Source organism: Myotis yumanensis, unplaced genomic scaffold (genome assembly GCF_028538775.1).
Source record: "Myotis yumanensis isolate MYYU_CA2020_CCGP unplaced genomic scaffold, mMyoYum1.0.hap1 SCAF_2, whole genome shotgun sequence".
Lineage (NCBI taxonomy): Eukaryota > Metazoa > Chordata > Mammalia > Chiroptera > Vespertilionidae > Myotis > Myotis yumanensis.
In genome coordinates, this window is record NW_027223753.1 from 167,609,651 (window position 1) to 167,628,040 (window position 18,390).

General features: G+C 36.5%; 1 protein-coding gene and 1 non-coding gene across 6 annotated transcripts in view; both read left to right on the forward strand.

Moving 5' to 3' along the window:
- The window catches only part of FGF12 (fibroblast growth factor 12), a 525,572-nt gene that overhangs the window by 374,577 nt on the left and 132,605 nt on the right, over nucleotides 1–18,390 (forward strand). The window lies entirely within an intron of this gene.
- LOC139004723 (small nucleolar RNA SNORA51) lies at nucleotides 10,852–10,984 on the forward strand. Its single transcript, XR_011470558.1, has one exon. It is a non-coding gene; the product is annotated as a small nucleolar RNA SNORA51 (small nucleolar RNA).

The following is an 18,390-nucleotide window of genomic DNA, read 5'->3' on the forward strand; positions in this document are numbered from 1 at the left end:
CAAGTGAAAGCAAAGCGGATAATTAATATCTAATAGGGAATGTAGAAAGCTTGAGGATAAGCCTTGTGCATGCATGTTTTTGTCAGGAAACTGTAGAGGGTTAAGAGATTACTGTGCAAGACACCTTGGAAGTCTGTGTTTGAGTTTTGCAGCTCATTGCTTTGGGGCCATTTAGTAGGAATAATAGCTCTATCCCATTTAACAACCCCTCAAGTTCTCACATTAGTAAATGAAGGGAGAAAATGGTCATAATGATTATTATTTGAATGGTTGCTACATTTGAATGGTTTGAACTGTATAAATTCATTCATTTACTCTTTACAGCAACTTACAAAATTACGTCCTAGCATTGTCTTCCTTGGACAAGCGAGGACATAAAGATGAAGTGACTTACCCAAGGTTACCCATATGGGAATTTAAGCTATTAACTATATTACACTGATTTTTCTATTAGACAATCATTGGATATTTATTCCTGTAGTGTTTGGTAGTTTGAAAGGCTTTGATATCCACCATTATGTATGAATTACACAGCATTTCTGTAAGGTATGTTAGGTCAGACTATTTATCCCATTTTAAAGAGATAAATAATGAAGGCCAGGAAAACACATAGGTACTAAGTGACAAAACTAATATTCACTTCAAGTCTACTTACTCCAAAACCTAACATTAGTTCGCTGCACTCTGATGTCTGTGCATAATTTAAACCAAATAGACAAGTTTCATTTTAGACAACTTTCCAATGAAATTGGCTAAAATCTAATAGTCTCTGGTGGTTGGGAATGTCAATTTCAGTCTCTTGGCGATTATCTCATATATTATGCAATCCTTCCCTGGAGTTGCCCGACAAATGAGATATCACTGAACTTAAGGGCAAGAATCCGTGCTGCTGGCTCTCCATCGACTTCATCTGTTGCTAGGAGGAGGCGCAGTATCTCAGCAGCTGCCAGCAAGGCAGGTCCTTCTGAGTGGAGCTGAGCCCAGGTTGACAGCTAGCAAAGGACCATGTCCTAACGTGACAAGGACATCCTTCAAGTCAATGTTTTTGTCAACTAGGTTGACAGAATCTCCGATTTGGATGCATTTCATTGCTTTTCATAAAGCCTATTTTTGTTCTTTTCTTTTTTGTTGTTTAAATGTGTTTAGTTGCTAACAGACCATATTCATGCACCTTACAAAATAATAAGTAAATTCTAATTAACATCTAAAATGCAGAAGAATTTGGTTCCAGCTCTAGTGGGGGAGCGATATATTGTTTGATTAAAAGAAGTAAGAGCTATTTCTTCTAAATAAGGGTATACAGCATGTTTCTGGCAATTACTAAAGGGAGTTTAAAATGTTCCCGTTAGGATTTGGATGAAAGAATAAGAATTGTTCAGTTTGGATGGCTTCCCATGTTTAAAATCCTGTTTATCTGCAACATGACTGAAATAGATGCTGGGGACGGAAAAGAATTATGTTCATTCTTCTACTTTTTGCCTATACATATCATCTGTCTGCTAGAGTGTTCTTCACTTGCTTACTTAACTATTCTATGCTTATTAAGATCAGGCTCAAATGCAAGACTTGTGCAAAACTTTCCTCAAGCTCCTACTTCTATCACTGCCATTTATTCACCCAATTTTTTGTCTTCAAATGCTTCCTTTATATTCGTATTTTGAAAATTCCAATAGTAAACTCTCTCTATAGTCACCATGTCCTGCTTGGCCATTTCCTTTGCTAAGTTGTTGAATGTCTGAAGGTTCAAAGACCATATTTATGCACGTTTAAATTCTCAGCACCTAGTACTGTCCCTGAACCTAGCTGACCGACTCCTTAAACCCTCAACATCAGCCCCAGGTATTTAGTGAACATTATGACGACTCATTCTTCTCAATTTTCACGCAACTCAATTTGAATTCAAGGGTCTCAAAAGCCAGACTTAAAAGGAAAACAAAGTCACACTGATACCTTTAATCTCTGAAATGTATTAACTGCTTCCAATCATACCAACAGTCTGAGGTGGGAGGTGTCGGAACATTCTCTAATGCCAATCTGGGAAATGGAGCATAGTCTGTTGAACCTGGGAGAGATGTCGGAGAGTCAGTTGGCCCACATGCTCTGTGACATGTGGCAAAGGAGGCCCCGAGGAGATGCAGCCTGCCCTGCCCGAGGCCACCGTCTAGACTAGGGCTGGTGGCTGAGCTGTGCTTTGCTCCCTGATGAGCATGCTCTTAGATCAGCGGTTCTCAACCTGTGGGTCGCGACCCCTTTGGGGGTCGAACGACCCTTTCACGGGGTCGCCTAAGACCATCGGAAAACACATATATAATTACATATTGTTTTTGTGATTAATCACTATGCTTTAATTATGTTCAATTTGTAACAATGAAATTGGGGGTCACCACAACATGAAGAACTGTATTAAAGGGTCGCGGCATTAGGAAGGTTGAGAACCACTGTCTTAGATGGTTTTTCTCTCACACACTTGTTCTGTTCTATAACACAAGTGTGCTTTCCTTACTTTTGTATTCTCCACAGCACTTTCCAAGTTGTCCATGTTGGGCTCTAAGTCATCATTGAAATGAAATAGGGTTTCTCTTATTCTCTTCAACACATCCTCCCATTTTCTTTATTACAAAGGGTATGAAAGAGAAAAAATAGCTCTGCTTTGGAGGCTAAAAGATAGAAGAGTTTGCCCAGTCTCCAATACAAGGATTGGGAAGCACAATTTTGCTTCTTCATCCTTATTTCTTCCCCTGCTCCCTTCTTAGCTGCTTTCTATTCCTTTACTCTTTCTTTCTTCTCAGGACGAAACATCTACCCAAATTTCCATTAGGTAGAAAAGTGTAATTTAAAAGAGTCAGGCACTAGCCTATTTCTCTTCCAATCTACTCTTTGCCTTACCTGGAACACCCCTCCCTCCACTCTGCCCAGCCCATTCCTGCTCATCTTACAGCTTAAGTTTCACTCCCTACCTGGTTATACAATGCCCTCTTGCCTTAGTACTCTCTTCCTCCATAGTATGTATCATTATTTTTAATGTTTAATTTTTGTGTGCTCATTCACTTAATGTCTGTCCCTCCAATTAGACTATAAGATCCAAAGAGATCATTTGTAGTCTTTTACACTATTAGATATCCATCACAAGCACATTGTACCTGATACATAGTAGGTGCTCAATAAAATTTTATTTTGTGGATGAATGAATGACGCACTTATTTTTAGCTCTTGTCTAACTTTGCCTAGAGACTTTTTAGCAGGACCCTGTTCCTTTAAGACTCTACCTGCAAGATAAGAAAAGCATTTACTATACAGTACTTCCCTGAGGCTTGTCCTCAAAGGATTCTAATCCTTACCTTGGAATTACCTTATCTTTGCTTAGTTCTAACCTGCCCCTTCCTGATATCACAAACACCATTTATTTCCCTTAGGTTTGTTCACAGTAAAAATTTAGAACCCTATTTCTTTGTAATTTTAATACCTCACCTTATTTTTCTTATGGACAGTGACTTTTCTCATCGCTTTGCCTAATGCATTTGGCATGCTCTCATGTTAACTAACTTCTGAATAATGTTTAAGGATTCTTCACTTTTTTTTTTATGCTGTGGACCATCTTTGCTGTTTTGTGAAGCCTGTGGATTCCCTTTTCAGATTAAAGTGGGGTTTTTTTTTGTATAAAATAGAAAAAATATTTAAAAGGAATCTGATTATACTGCAATATAATTTTATTGAGCACATATTGTGTATCTTCAATTCTCACTTCTCATGAATGCCCCTAGAAAAGACCTGGTTTGACCCAAATAGCCTTCTACCCACTCCCAGGCTCTAATCTCAAGCACAGGTGGAAGGTGGGTATATGTTTGGCCAGGATTGTGATGTTGTTCTAACCTTTTTGAGCCTCTAGGTTTAAGCTAAAAATTGAGGTAACCTGTTGCTGGGGTCCAATCCCAGCGGGTCCAGGGGTCCCCAAAGGTGTGGACGGAGTCGGCGAAGAAGGAATGACACGAAGACAGCCTTCAGTTGATCAGCAGCCTAGTCAGGACCTCTAGCCAGGATCTCCAGCCAAAGTTCTGGTCGGAGTTCTGGTTAGGAACTGATCAGGATCTGATGTTTATTGTCTAGTTACATCCGTATTTATACCAGCCGATTTTAATCCTATCAATTTCTATTACAAAGGTTAGGGCGTTTCTTATCTCCATTCCAGGGAGTAAAGATTATGTAGCTTAACTACCCGCCTGGCACTTAATTAAGGGGTTGTATCCCCTCCCTAACCTCAGGGAAAGATCCCCACCTGGGGAAACAACCTTTCTCGGAGAGGTGACCTTGGTTAAAACACATGGCGCTAAAGGGAGCAAACATATTAAGAACAGTATGCTATATATGCCAGGTCCATTGAAACATATGCTGTGCAGATGTTTCTTTCCTGCAGCGATTGTGTCAAGCAGCAAGGATGGACCGGCTCCCGGCAACCTGTTAGGTAACCTTCCAAACAACTCTTTTGTTAAACTTTAAATAGACTTGAATAGTTAGCCTCAATGAGTTTCTGTTAGTTTCAGCAGATATCCAATTTGGTTCTAAAGTTGGTTACTCTGTATTTATTGACATTTAAAGTGGATCATTATCTATACTAATAAAAGGGTAATATTCTAAGTAGACTGGACAGACCGGATGTCTTCCAGACAAAGCCACAGCAGCTGCGAGGGACGAGGAGGGCCGGCAGTGTCAGCAGCAGCAGGGGTGATGGGGGTGGCTCCTTCCCCTCATCAGCCTGGTCGCCTCCAGCAGAGGGAGGCCAGAGGTGGCGGCAGCAGCAGCAGAGGCGGGGTGATGGAAGCAGCTTCTTTCCCTGATCAGCCCAGTTACCTCCCACAGAGGGAGGCCAGACTATGGCTTAAGCCATCAGTAGGACATCCCCTGAGGGCTCCCGGACTGTGAGAGGGGGCAGGCTAGGCTGAGGGACCCCCTCCCCGTCCAGTGCCCAAATTTTTGTGCACTGGGCCTCTAGTAATTACATAAGTACCACTGGTGGCGAATGCTGGGAAGAAAGCTGCCATGCAACAGAGGACTTAAGATTTTCCAACCCAGAACACTCAATCTGCAGGTGCTAATGGTAGTGGTACTGGTGCCTTCCTGAGCCAGTCCTGTGGTGACAGAGAAGATTGCCTGGGCTCCCCTAGGCTTATTCTGAAGTTTCCATTGGCTTTTATAAGATGAATACCAACTATAAAAAATATAGGCCCCAGTGGGACAATAAATGAGTGCATGGAAAAAAATAAAGAACATCTTTGTGATTCCAATACTGAAATTAAGACACCCCCCCTTCCTCCAAGTAAGGAAATATTCAATAGAATTAATGTATCTGGGGCACATTGGAAAGAACCTTAGTCTTGGAGCTGAAAGAGTCAAGTTCAAATACTAACTCAGTTATTTGTGCCTTGCATATTGTGCAAAGGGCACTATTTAACTGCACTGGGCATTCCAGTCATTTTCATTGTCCGAAGTCACCCCTACTCTCTTCAGATTGTAAACTCATCAGGGAATGCTTAATTTTATAAGCATTTGTTGAACACAATGTGTCAGCACTGTTAGAAACTTCATTTTAGGAACTATGCCATGTCCCGCATAATTCCCAGAGCAAAATTTATCATACACTGTGTATTTGAAGAATTCCTGCAGACCCCTTGCCATGTTTCCATATAAGTAATTATGGTGTCCTTCACTTTTTTTTTTATAATATACCATTAGAGGGGAAACCACCTTAGGAATATTTAAAGCAAATGAAAGAATATGCTGTATCCTCAAGCACTATTGAAGCACACATTTACATAGAACCAATTTGTATGATAATCACAAGCCATTCTCATTCAGAATTTCTCAGCAACCTGACTCCAGTTTAAATTTACAGGATGTAGTAAAAAATGATATTATTTGAGCTACAACTTTCCTCAGATTGGTGGGAACAGGAAAGCTGTTTCTACAATTGACCTTTCCTTAGTCGTCAATAAAATTCCCCAATTTCTTCTGCCTATCAGAACCTTTCTCATCCAAAATGCTCCTGTGAAGCATTGTTCTGAATGTCAGCAAATACAAATATTTGTTCATTCTATTATAACTACCAAACCTCAATTGTTTAATCAGCTTCATTTTTCATTGTACCTGTTGATCTCTGGTTGATTATACACTCCATGAGATCAAGTGAGAGATTTTTTTCTTTTTCTTTTCTTTATTTTTTATTTTTATAAATCATCTATTTCAGTACCTCACAAATAGCAGTGCTCAATAATGGTTGAGTAATGAATGTATGAACAAACAAGTGAGTGAAGCTGAAAGAATACTAGTTCTTTAGCCAATAAAACTTTTGGAATGACTCCTAGGCAACCATGCTATACACTGTTTTCTGTCTTGAGAATATATATACCATGGTGCATTTGTATCTGTTGCCACAGTACTGATGGTCTAAGTCAGCGATTTTCAACTGGTGTGCCACAAAATATTTTAAAACATGCAATACCTGACTACTTAGTTGGGGACACTGACTTCTATTTTATTAGGTTGTAAAATAAAAAAAAAAAATTACAACAGCCAACACCACAATAGCTGTCCAGTGAATAAAAATTATACCCATTTTAGGTTTGCAAAAGATACATTTTTTGGTGTGCTGCAGAATTTTAGTAATTAGTGTATGTGTGCCATGAGATGAAAAAGGTTAAAAATCACTGGCCTAAGTTATAATAACACTTATAAATGTCCTCTCAGTGTGAAAGAATAGGTAGCCAGTAATATATGGATGCTTTTACTTTTGAGACTGTATGGAAAAATCCGCGGCTTTTGAAAATGTAACACTCAAAGTAAAGAAATGAACTTTTGAGAAACCTAGTGGGCATAAAGAAAACAGTGTGATCCTGCTATCAGTGCCTAAGAAATATTAGACATGAATCATGTCCAAAGAGCACTGCTGATGTGGGGCATGCCTGAGATTCTATTTCAGCCTCAGAAGAATGACTCCTCTATGGCCTCATCCAAACCATTTCTTGCTTGAAATTCTCTGTTTTATAATCTACTTCTCCTCCCCCCAATAAATGACATTTTGGATCAGTAAGTGAGGATTAATTACTGTAAAGCACTTTGCAAATGAAAGACCTATATAATTTCTAAGTGGTGTTGTTATATTGTGGGTGATGTGCCAGTGAAATATTGACAAAAGCTCCCTTTTGCTAAAGCCTGCGTTGTTGTATTAAACTCCTGCTGTAGAATAGTACCTCTGGGCATTCTTTTATTTAGATATGTGAATTGGCAATTAAAAATAATTATATTGCATTGCTCCTTGTGCTGCCAGTCAAGGAATCTGCAGTGAAGAACGTGGTAAGTGGTCTTTGAGTTTTAATTACCAAAGAGCACACTTTTCTCTTCCCTCTTCATAGAGTATTCCAACTGAACCAGTGAAGCAACCCAAAATTTTGCTTTTTTTAAAAAAAAATTGTTTTATCGGATATTTTTAGGAAATTGAATGCAATATTACTGTTTGTGGACTATCCTTCAGATTGCAGGAGAATTCTAGCAATTAGGTTTCTTTTTCTTTTTTTTTTAAGCAGGTATACCTGAATGTACATTGAGTTTAATACTTTAACTGTACTTCATAGCATGTGCTGGTAGAAGGGATAGCAAAAGATTAGTAATATCTTTGCTGTGCTCAACAGAAGCCTAGATAATTAAATGTGCACAAAGCAGTTTGGAAGAAGTTAAGCTATTTCATTTTGAGCCATTCTGCTGATTACCTGGATTTTATGCTATCTGTAAACCTGTATGTAAGCCTGTGTTCCCTGGTTGGGGCTAAACACTGTTCAAGGATAATGATATCAGGGAAAATGAGATAAGAGGACTAGACTGTACCACTTCAAATCTCCATCTGGTTTCTTTTCTGAAATGTAAGGTTTGGACTTTAACAATTTTTTCTTTTATTTTCAAATTTGAATGAATCAAATTTGCATCAGTTTTTTTTAAGGGATTATAGAAGCTTTATACAAAATTATAGAATATTTGTGTGTGCTATATTTGAAGGCATACTAACGTTCTTTATAAAGAACTAAAGAATCTATTAAACTAAAAATAAATAAATATTGATCTAATGTTTTGAAATCTGTTTTCTTTTTAAATCATGACAATTTTTTAAGGTTTGGTTTAAAATAGAATAAATCATCTGTATTGCAGTGTTTTTATAAACCAGACATGTATTGGAATGGCTATAAAATACAGGGATATTTGTGATAAAAACAGTTGCTGTACATAGTCTTAATTTTAGCAAATACTTTGAGGAAAGAAATGATTTGATTTGATATTAAACTGGCTATTATTAAAGAGAAAATCTAAATTCACATTTAAAGATATTCCATCAAACAACCATTTCAGTTGCTATATTTTGCTGTAGTTTTTTGTTAACACACTTCATTAGTGTATAATCAATAGTGTCCTGCTATGATGATACTCACTGCTCTTAATTGGAGAGAAAACTAGGGAAGAAATGTAGACCATAATCTGACTCATACACATTTGGATATTCTGTCTTTGAATTTTTTAACTAAAAAATAATACCACTTTTTTTTTTTTAAAGATCTTTCCTATGTTAATGACTTCTATAGGAAAAATGCCATCTAAAGTCTGTAGAGTCATAGATGATTATAGTTGGGGGAGGTCTGGGGAGATGCTCAATATACAATTAGTGCCAATGGTTAATCAAAAGTGATGGCCTAAAAAAAAAGTGATGGTCTAGTCTGATTTCTAGTTCTAGTCCTGCCACTGATCCAAGCCATTGTCAGAAGGCTCTGGGCAAGGTTTTCTTGGATACGTTTGCCTTGGTAAGCCCGAGAGAGGGAGTAAGAGCTGGCAAGAGGGCAAAGGAGCAAGGCGCAGGGTTCATGCCACCCTTCCTTGGATCATTCTGAGTCTCAAAGCCCTATCATTTTGTGTCACTAGAAACAATATACTCACATCTACACAGACCACAAATCTTTGTAGGATATTTAACTGTTAGATTCCACTGCTGTTATTTTATGATAGAGCCTTGTGGTCATATTTTGAGGATCTATGTCCCAAGAAATCAAGTTATTCAATGACTTCCTGTTCTGTGTGCCCAAAGGAATCCTCTTGGTGGTAAACAGTATGTATTCATGGAGAGTTGTAGTATTTTATCTGGCAGTAGTTACCCAATCTGATTAGTGTTCACTTGCCCTTATCCATTTTGAAAGATTACTTATTGTTACTTAGCTTAGTCTTCTATTTAATAGTTGAAAAACATTTATCTACCCAGTCATTACTCTCTCCTAACTAAAATATGTTGGAAAAACAGGAAGAAGGAAAGAAAGAAAGAAAGAAAGAAAGAGAGAGAGAGAGAGAGAGAGAGAGAGAGAGAGAGAGAGAGAGAAAGGAAGGAAGGAAGGAAGGAAGGAAGGAAGGAAGGAAGGAAGAAAGAAAGAAAGAAAGAAAGAAAGAAAGAAAGAAAGAAAGAAAGAAAGAAAGAAAGAAAGAAAGAAAGAAAGAAAGAAAGAAAGAAAAAGAAAGAAAGGGAGGGAGGGAGGAAGGAAAGAAGAATACTCTAAACATTCAAAAGAGAAATCATATCTTTTTATGGAATTTCTTGTACTTTACTTATTAGTGAAGTCATTATTCTGCTTTCATATGATCTGAAATCTTTAGTTCTACCAACCTAAGTTGTCTTATTTCTTTGTCTAAGGAGAAAGAAAGCTACATATTTTAAAAAAGGAGAAAGAGGTAAGAGTGGCAGCAGTAACAGGAGTGAGAGCTAGGAAAAGCAACCCTGAATGAAAAGAAAAAGGCAGGGGGATGTTAAACATATATTACAAAAGCTTCTACAGAAAAAAAAGAGGGTCTGAAAGGTGCAAAAACCTCCAAGTCTTTATTTAATCGTGAATAGCAATTCGGTGTATTACATTGCTGAGAGGTCCAATTTACTAAAGTTTTACTCAACTAAATTATTCTCTTAAAAATCTCATAGAATTTGGCACTTCTTTCTAATACAGAATATCTTAAACTGGAGGCAAATCAAACCAGTAGAATTACTTCTAAATCAAATTGCAATTGAAGACCTGGGGATTCAGTGACAGAAAGATATGTTAAGTTTTATTTTAGAAAACCCTTTTAAATTGTGTTAGAGTTCAACAGTACAGAGAGGCCTGCAAAGCCCTAGACACTTAAACACTTCACTTTCTCTTCTGTTCAAACATTGTCACCAGTAAAATTTTATACAATTTTCTTTCATTTTCCAAGAGAAAGTGTTTTTCCTCTTGTACAACCTGCCTTTATTTTTCCTTTAGAAAGCATCACATGGACTCAGAATTAGATTAAGGAGAGAAAACTTTGTTCTATTTAAATGAAATGTCTCTCCCCCACTTTTATCTCTCCTCATCTATCTATGGAAATAATGTAAATGAAATTTTGAAAGTTTGACCAAAAGCACTTTTTTAGAATCAGTTTTTCAGCTAGTGTGTGTGTGTGTGTGTGTGTGTGTGTGTGTGTGTTCCACTGGAGAGGCTTGAGCTGCCTCAGCTGTGCTTGCCAGCTGTGAGCCCAGCATCTGGCGCCTGTTAGCTGAGCTGCGCTCCTGCTGTGGGAGCACACTGACCACCAGAGGGCAGCTCCAGCATTGACCGTCTGCCCCCTGGTGGTCAGTACGAATCATAGCTACAGGCCTGTCATCTGGTTGTTAGGCTTTTATATATATAGATACACACACACACACACACACACACACACATCTATATGTTTTTAGATAGATGGAGAGAGCCAGTTAGAGAGATAGAGAGATTGACTTTAAAAACCAGAAAATTGTGTAAGACCTTGAAAATATTTCCCCCAGGCCTCTCCCAGTGCTTACCACAGGCTGTGTTCTTACATTGCTTGTACAGAAAGAGAAGGCAGAGTACACCCAACCATATACACCTCAGCCCAGGCCCTTTGACAGATCTGTGTTGTAAATGGGGAAACATGGAAAAAAAAACCAAAAAACCAAAAACAAAACAAGATGAAACAGGAAAAAAGGGGGGAAAAAGAGAAAAAGAAGAAGATAAAAAAGTTCCCCTATATTTACCTCACTACCTTAGACAATTAAGTCAGTTGTATATTTAATGTTTGAATAGATGAACGGCATGTTTTTTTTCTTTAATATTCCTCTGTTATTTATTTCCTTCACAAAAATTGGAAGAGAAAGATGATGACTTGGTAGAACATATTGTTTTCTGTCTGTGACTGTATGATGCCAGACGGCCCTGTGAACACTGGAAAGAATAGTGGTTGGTATTCTTGATACTCTGCCCAACACAAAGCTACGACACATTTGAAAAGAAAACTCATGGTTTGCCAATAGCTATTTGGGTCAAAATTGAACAAGGTAAGCCTTTAGGAAGTCACTCTTGTCAAGCTGAACAAAGTTCTGATTCTGAGCAGTGACAGTGATGGTTTTAAAGTTAGCATGGGTATAACCAAAATTTGGTGTCAATTTTAGCCATTTTCATATTTTGGTGGGATATGCCTGCACATATTTTGAGCTTTGACTATGAAATCACATTCCCTTGCCTTCCTATTTCCACTTAAATGGTGTTTTGAATCGGCTTACACACATTTCTAATGCGAATTTGATACAAATATTGTCAACCATAGCACACTTTTGCTTTTATGAGGACTTTAGGAAAATACTTATTTTCCTCTTAAGATTTGCAGTCTGTTCCTTCAGGAGTGTATTGTCAAGGGGTACATAATATCCATATTTTGTCCTAAAACTTGGAAAAGTATATTTCCATGGCTAGTTTATTTCTGTGTATTTATTTTCCCTTATTTCCAAAGGTTTCTCATATATGTACCTATTAATATGTACCTTTTGATCTGTATTAGTAAGCCAATATTTTCCAGAGTATTTATTTGAAGAATAAGTCATATTTGTGGGATAATATCCTGGAACACTCCTCTGACTATACTGCTAATTAAAAGAAAAAGCAACACCCACAGGATTCTAAAACTCTTATGTCCACAGAATAATTAATCAATTAAAAGTTTCATATGTCCAGATATTTTCAGATACTTTTAATATCCATAAAAGCTCTCCTAGTCAATGGCATGAAATCACCAGATGACAATAGAAAAAGTCATTTATTCGTATAAAAATATGTAGTCCCTGAACTGGGGAGATGGTATTTTAATGCTATTTAATAAGCAAGGGCTAATTGGCAGCATAGAGAAAGATAGAATGATAGATATACAAAAATGTAAGTACATGTATAGATGCATTTCCGAGTATATATATGTAAATAACTTTATAGCTGATTCGGTGAAGTACTGAAAAGCAACATGACTTTGTTTTTTGTTTTTTTTGTTTTTTTTTTTAAATCACCAGTTATAAATAGGTAATTTTTTTAGTAAATGAGAAGTTATATTCTAATAATTAAATCTGCCAATTATTGAACACTTGTTATATGCCACGTAGTATGTTAGGTGTTTTAATGCATTATCTTTTTCAATCATTAGCACATTTTGGTGCTATAAATACTCTTATTAACTCCAAATGAGTATTGATAAATGAGAAGCTGAATTCCTGATGAGTAAATAAACTTATCTGGGGTTGCATGACTAATAAATTGTAGGCCACAGAGCCAAGCTTATCTAGCTTCAAAAAACTTTCCCTTAATCACATTGAACCCAAGAGTTGTCCTCTACAAACAGATGTAACTACCACAACTTTCCTCTCAGTCATTATTTTATGAGAAGCTGTTACCTCTTTATCTAAAGCCATATTGACATGTTATTCGACCATAGAGATATAATTAGTAGGCAGTGTAGTGTTGCCAAAGGTCTTGGAATGAGGTATTAGAAGACCTGAGTCTATGCTCAAGCTCTTATACAGAGTCATTTGCAATTTTCAGTTGATCTCTTTGAGCTTCAGTTTTCTCCTCTGTAATGGAAAGGTGATAAAACCTATTTTTCAGTGTTATAGGAAAGTTTAATGAGGCTTAGTCAACTATATTATGAAATAACTTGTAATTGGATCTAATATAACTTTTAATCTCTACCATGTAAATTCTACTTCTTCCCCTCATGAAGAACGAACTAATATTTATTGAGCACCTGATATGTGTCAAGTGCTTTGTTTACACTAATTAATATTGATTACAAACTTACAAATTAGATTTTATCACCCCAATTTTTAGTGAGTACACAGAGGTTTTAAAGCCGTTAACTCTCTCATGTAATGCAATTAAAAAGAGGTAGAGTCAACAACCCCCTTTAGACTCTGTTCTTTTCTTCTGCAGGCTAGACTCAGGTCTCTGCAGTATCCAGCAAGACCCTAACTTGTTCCTCATACACTTTGAGTTTAAATGGTCTTTGTATTTGCTTGTTTGAATTCTCTACCTGGGAGGTTTTTCCCCATATGTTCCAATGGCTGCTCTTTCTTGTTATTCTTACCTTTCTTTTGACACAAAAGCCAAGCGGTACTGTCCTGTATTGCCTCTCCTACTCACCAGTTCTTTAGTACTTTAAGTGTTCTTTATAGTACTTGTCACTATCTGAAATCATTTGTATTTTTATCTAGGTATTGGATGACCATTCTAGTAGAATAAAAGCTTCATGAAATCAAGGACTTTGTCTATCTTCTTTGCTCCCAACCCAGCACATAGAGTAGGCTTGGCACAATAGGTGTAAAATCAATGATTGTTGAATGAATGAATGAATGATCTTAAAATCTATTTCTATGTAGGCTGATCAAAACATTTTAAATGTAGTCCCATTTGTTTATTTTCTCTTTAGTTTCCATTGCCCTAGAAGCTGTATCGGTGAAGATATTGCTTCGGCATATGTCTGAGATTTTACTGCCTGTGGATTCCTCTAATATTTTTATGGTTTCCCATCTTAGGTTTAAGTCCTTTTTCCATTTTTAGTTTATTTTTGTGTATGGTGTAAGTTGGTGGTTTAGTTTCATTTTTTTTTTGCATGCATCTGTCCAATTTTCCCAACACCATTTATTGAAGGGATTGTCTTGACTCCATTGTATGTTCTTGCCTCCTTTGTCAAATATTAATTGAGCATAGTGGTTTGGGTAGATTTCTGGGTTCTCTTTTCTATCCCATTGATCTATATGTCTGTTCTTGTGCCAGTACCAGGCAGTTTTGAGAACAGTGAGGACTTGTATACATGCATATAATCCTAACCAATGGACACAGACACCAGGGGAGTGAGGGCATGAGTGGGAGGAAATGGGGGGATAAGGACACATATGTAATACCTTAATCAATAAAGAAAAAAATAAAATAAAAACATTTTAAAGGTAACGTTCAGTTTCCTGAATGATTATCAGTGTTTTCTCTGAATGTCACCTAATTTCTTGCAGGGATTTTGTGGTACTAATAGGCTTGAGTGTTGCTGAATAATTTGAATTTAGGCTAGGACAGCAAGGGCACTCTGATAATGGGGTGGTTCTTGCCCATGATATAAAGCAAAGTATATAAAACACGGTATACATGAAAACTCATGAGGAAGATTTGTCTACTTTGCTATGAAAAGCTAAAAGGGCTGATTTTAGCTCTACTTGTTTGAGTGTACCTATCATAACCAGAATTCTAATTATGAATACTTTGTATTTGATGATTCAAGAAATAGGATGGCCATGGATGAACTTTTAGGCTTCTAGTTGAAAATGCAGAATTATTGATTAAGACATAAATCATTGGGCTTTGAATATAAATTTGACCTGGATTTCATCTATAACAAAAGATCATCTTATAATTTAGTGAAGCTTTAAAAAATTTAATCATAGCCCAACTGGTGTGGCTCAGTGGATTGAGCATTGTCCCATGCACCAAGAAGTCACTGATTGGATTCCTGGTCAGGGCACATGCCTGGGTTTCAGGTTCAATCTCCAGAAGGGGGTATGCAGGAGGCAGCCAGTGTTTCTATCTTTTCCTCTCCCTTTCTCTCTCTCTCTCTCAAACCAATAAAAACATCTATATTAAAAAAATTAATCATAGGCATAAATCTAATTTTTAAAAGAAGATTAAGAATCCCTCGGGAGGAAAGGGATTTCATGTTCCTCTTAAATGACACCTAGATTGTTTATGTAATGGTACTGCAGCTTTGATACTATTTCTTGATAGCTAGGTGCAATCTGCATTATTGCTATCAATTGCTCTGCTTCCTTGCTGTGAAATATTTTTCTCTGTTACTTATTTTGTGAATGCTAGATCATTGTCACACAGAGTAGTATTGCAATTCATAGGCTTGTTTTTCAGTACCCACATTTTGTTTGAAAACTTGTCACCTCTGTCTAAAGTTATTCCTTTAATAAACACTCCACATTCAGAAACAGTTTGGGTAAGATGTTCCATCTAAAACCTTAACTTATTTCTAGAGATAATAATATGTTATCACACAGTGACTGACAACTTTACTTTTTCTTAGTAACTGTAGACATCAAGGAAAGCTAGGCCACCAGGAAATTCTTTTTGGCTTGGGCTGAGTTAAGGAACTATCTCTTATTTGTGCTTCTATGGGGTGTTTATATCTACGTATAGCATTTACTACTTTGTTTTGAAAGCAATATAATGTATTTTCACTAGTAGTGAGTTTCTCAAAAGCAGGTGATTCAGCTGCCATGTCAATCTTGGTAAACTCAGGTTCTAACGTAGTTCTTGGCACAGAGTTAGTATTAAACAAATAGTTGTTGAACTTTAAACCTAGACGGATGCTTTACTCTTTTAAATTACATTCTCAGAGGCATTGAAGATTTACTTTCATTTGCTCCTCCCCTCGATGACTCTGCTCTATTCTGGGGTTAGTGGTTTTATGGCTTTGGCTGGCTTTTCCCATGTAAGCTATCTTACTTGTGTTAGTTTTCAGAGCCTTATTTTTTGTGGTTGCTGCTTCTAATCTTCTTTGATGCAACAGACCAGATAACTAAGCACATTAAAACAATAAGCTAAACTTTATGGACTGTTAAGTTCTGCGCAACTTCGAACAAAGCTATATGCTTAGCATTGTGTTAAGCATCATGGTGGTACAAAGAAAATATAAGACAGAGTTCCTCCCCATTTTATTTGGAGAGGCAATATGTAAAAAGAGAATGCAATGAGGTAATATATATTCAGTACTGAATTGTGCAGTGCAGATGAGGGTAAAGGGAGTAAGGCTAATGGAAAGAGGAAATAAAAGAAGCTTTAAATTTTCATGACAGGCTATTTCATTCTATCTAGACCTTGAACATTAAGCCAAGAGAAACAGATAGGTGCTTGGCAGTATTTGGAGGTAGTAGTCTAGTATAGAAAATATTCGATTTTTACAAATATTAGATCTAGGCGTTTCTAATTCCTTCTGGGTTACTCAGAAAATTCTATATATGTTTGACCATTAATTTTCTATTTAGTGTTATTTTTATGTAGATTGTCTCATATTTAGAATTGGGTAGAATGTAAATTTAAAAAAAATGTTTTGAAACTTTAGGATGGGTGATGATGTTTTACACAACAGTGCTGACTAACAGGCTATGAGGTTTAGGTCTCTGCAATAAGCAGTGACACTTCTATACATGACAGGTGTGTGTGTGTGTCATGGCTCAGCAGCAGAAGTTTAATGCCTGAGAGTTCCCCATAAGTAGCCAAAACCCTACTCTGCTCTCATGGAACAATTGTATTATTTGGTTATTTCCTGACAAAATGAAGACAGTTAGATAAAACATCAATCTCAGTAGCATGCTCAAAATAACAATAAAATATCCTTAGTGTTTAAAATATAAATTTTTATAAATAATAAAATTATTTTTATTGGCTTTGTGAATACGTTCAGCCCATATTCTCATATGTACTTTTTTGAAGACTGCTTAAAAATTCTTTGATGGAAACCTCTTTATTCTACATTAGGATGCATGCCTAGAACAACCAAAAGTCTGCTTATGGTTCCAGAAAGCTATCAATTCAACCAGACTATAGATTAAAAAGAGAACAGATTTCTGGGTGTTTTAATTCTCCATAACTTGGTAACATCATAATGATCACCATGTTAACTGGAAAGAAGGTCTTTCACCCAGATTCTACTGTTAATGCACATTTGACTTGCAGTGTTTTATGATTTGCCAAGAACCTTAGGGCAGCTAACATATTGGAGAGAAAATAAAAATAATTTTAATAATCCATCATAAAGTTCGGTTCTATTTAATAGTACCAGCAGCACATATGATAGAAAATCCAGCCAGATATTTGATTACATACTGGTGGGAGCATTGAGATTGATCCTCTTCTCCTCAGCATCAAGTTCATATTGTAATCAATGACCTTATATGCACAGATGCATAACCCGTGGACACAGAAAATAGTGCAGTGAAGGCCTGGGGTAGAGGGAGTCAATGGGGTGAGAAAGGGAATATCTTTAATACTTTCAACAATAAAGATAAAATTTTAAAAAGTTCGTATGGTAACCAAAGCATCCTTACTTCCAGATTTGATTAAATTATCGCCTCCCCTTTGAAATCTTCACTTGTGTTAGCAGAGTAAATGGCTTCTTCTCTCTAAATCAGCCATTCTGTGCTTATATCAGTGAATAGGATATCTTTTTGTTTAATTGAAGATATACCCATCTCGCCTAAGCTGTGATTTCCTCAGGGACAGGCACCAGGTGGTTCTCATTATTATATCTCCAGCACATAGTAGATACTCAGACATTTATTGTCATAGTATGTGAGCACACTTAGTTAATTAGTTTGCTTGATTGTCTTTGGTTATTTCCACTAAAAAATATGACCTTGACATAGTACAGAATCTTAAATATTATCACAACAGGATGTATTGCATTTACTTCATGCAAGAAGTTTTAATTACTAAGGGCATCCATGAAAATAATTATGTTGGTCTGACCCAAAAGGTAGTTCACAGCATGAACACCAAAAATTGAAGTATAATTAGGTGATTGTACATTTTAGTTTTATTAAAGAGGGTTAGGAAATGAAGTAAGAGCTTCAGAATTTAAAAGAATTTCAGGATATAAAGTAGTTTTCTAAATGAGAAAATAGCTGTAACAAAACTATACTCATATGATGGATTCTTAGAGAAATGCTTATTTATGACATTTGGAAAAACAGGAGTGAATTACACCTAACAATATTTCATTTACTTATTTCCTGTAATAAACTGATATTCTTTATAACTCATTGAACTAGAAAATAAGTTCTTGATATAAAAAGATTTCTTTAAGATTATAGTGGAAAGAGCACTAGATTTGGAATCAGGAAGGTTGACTTTTAGTGCTGGCTTGACCCATTTAGAATTATGAGGTTATGGCCAAGTTCCTCTATTTCTTTGAGGTTCAGATACTTCATCTGTAAAATGGAGATAATAATTTCAGTCTAATAGGAATTCATTGCTT